This window comes from Porites lutea, chromosome 14 (assembly GCF_958299795.1).
Source record: "Porites lutea chromosome 14, jaPorLute2.1, whole genome shotgun sequence".
In the NCBI taxonomy this organism is placed as follows: domain Eukaryota; kingdom Metazoa; phylum Cnidaria; class Anthozoa; order Scleractinia; family Poritidae; genus Porites; species Porites lutea.
The window spans coordinates 4,845,115-4,847,511 of NC_133214.1; the positions used below are offsets into that span (position 1 = coordinate 4,845,115).

The following is a 2,397-nucleotide window of genomic DNA, read 5'->3' on the forward strand; positions in this document are numbered from 1 at the left end:
TTCTACAGTTTAACTACAGCAACAATAATTAAAACAACGGCAAGTAACAAAAAAAAAAAAAATCCACGAGTAAATAGTTATTAAAAGAGCCTTTCTGTCTTTTCACAAACATCGCAATTTAATAGAAATATTGTCTTCGTTCTTTTGGAACTAAACACTGGCATAAGCGGCATATAATTTAAACAGAATGACCTAAATGTATATTTCGAATATTCCTCAGTGTTCCTTGATCTGTAGTTTGACCTAATTAATCGCTCCACGTGAAGTGAGATCCGGGAAAGTCAATTTTGCTTGTGGAGTCCTCAATCCAGGGCTTTGGAATCCTGAATTTAGCTAAGGGAATCTAGAATCCACGACTGTAGCGGCCTGGGGCGAAATGACGCAATGCAAGAGTCTTGAGTGCAACTCTCGCGAAAACAAAGTGTCCCACGGTATTCTCACTGGGTCAGTTTGAAAACCTTTATTTCACAGCTGTAAAAACTTGTTTTCTGGTACGTATTTGAATGTAAGAGTCAACTGGACGAAAACATGGGCGTTTTATCATTTTTGTTAATGGCCAAGTAAGTTCTAGTTGTCTTTACATTGGATTTCAGCTGTATTGAAACCTATCCTAGAAGGAATATCTAGTTGGAATTGATCACGAAGGATTTAGCACGAAAAATTACCTTGGAAGATTTCAACTTGTAATTTTAACGAAGGTCAGTATTGCATAATCAAACTCCCGTCTTACAAAGTAAACTACGTCTACTCTGAACTTTCTTCATTGTTCAATGACTTTCATTTTCGTGGGAACTTTCGCACAATTTGATTTTCCCCTAATAACATTTTGTGACGTGGCAGAAAAATCTTGTTGAAGAGATCGCTTCTGGAACTGTCTTCCGGGACTCCACTTTTTCATGATTTTTTTCGAAGAAATTAAGTTTTTAAAGGCGATTTTCTTACATGAATATCTTGTTGATGTTTTCGAAATACTGCGAACGATTAACATATAAATGATTTCAAATTGTGCCCGGAATAAAATTAAGTGTTCTTTTTATTGCAGCTTAATTGGTTCATCCCCCTGTTCTGCACGCTTGAGCTGCTTGACGTCGAAAAACCGTAACTTTTCAACTATTTTTTTTCCAGGTCGATCTCATAATGAACCGTGCAATGATTTTGGTGTTTGTGGTCACATTTGCGTGCTTTTATTTCATTGTAAGTAATAGATTTAGTCCGGCTCTGTCAGCGAGCTAAGGCCTGCATGGCCAGTAACTGTTTTGTCTTTAACTTTAACTGTAATAATTCCAGTAAAGAATATAAGAAGAAAGAAAAATGGTACTCAAACTGAGGAAAAACCCGCTGGTGGACTATCGTAAATAGAGGATACTCAAGCAAACAGTTGCTTCAATCTAGAGTCGTCCACACTATAACGAAGAAGACTTTGGGAGATCGCGCGTTATCGACGGCTGCCCATCCCCACTTTTTATGGAACAGTCTTCCTCTGCCAATTAGACAGGAAACATCAATCGACTCTTTTAAACGCTCTGTTAAAACATATTTACTTAAAAAGGCTTTTAATTAGATTATTTATTTATTTATTTTTATTTTCATTATTTTTATTTTTTAATATTGTAATTTTAATACTGTAATTTTAATATTGTAATATTGTAATTTTACCGGGTAATTTTACTGGTTTTTAATTTAGTAATTAATAATATTGTAATGCGCTTTTGAGTATTTTTATAGAAAAAGCGCAATATAAGTATTAAATATTATTATTATTATTATTATTATTATTATTATTATTGTTATTTGAAACAAGCTATTCGAGTTAATGATTGGTAACTTGCAGTATGGAGGACTATAATTTAATGATAATTATTTAAAACTCCTTTCTATTCCTGTATATTACAGCCATCAACCACTTCTACCGTTGCTCAGTGACTATTCCAGAAAACGTGATCGGTCATGACGAAATGTCGAGTATATATTCTATATTGTAGTGAAATTGTTTCTCTTTTCATGGGCGAAAGACCCGAACTTCAGTTGTCAATTGACTTTAATTAATTGCTTTAAAAATGAAAATTTATTTTACAATTTTTTTTGCATGACCAATTTTGTGTGGTCGTCAGTACTTGTTATAATAGTTTATAGAATTATAATTATTTGCACGCAGTTGTGTTATATTGCATAACGCATGATTTGTCGCGCTTCACTTTTAGAACCAAGCTGGGGCAGCTTCCGTGAAAAGAAACCGTAAGTAATGAACCATTTTATATTTATTTCTCTTTCTTGAAAACGCTTCACACCAGAGTTAAATTTTGCTGACCAGCTGCAAACCTTTCCTAGTCTTAGCCTGAGATCATGCCCTCTCCCTATTATCCCTTTATGTCTCTCACGGGAAGAGGGCGTTATTTT

General features: G+C 34.3%; 1 long non-coding RNA gene across 1 annotated transcript; it reads left to right on the forward strand.

Annotated features, from left to right (window-relative positions):
- Positions 1-609: 609 nt before the first annotated feature.
- LOC140924406 (uncharacterized) lies at positions 610-2,241 on the forward strand. The gene is made up of 3 exons (XR_012164277.1): positions 610-698; positions 1,126-1,194; positions 2,202-2,241. It is a non-coding gene; the product is annotated as an uncharacterized lncRNA (long non-coding RNA).
- The last annotated feature ends 156 nt before the right edge of the window (positions 2,242-2,397 follow it).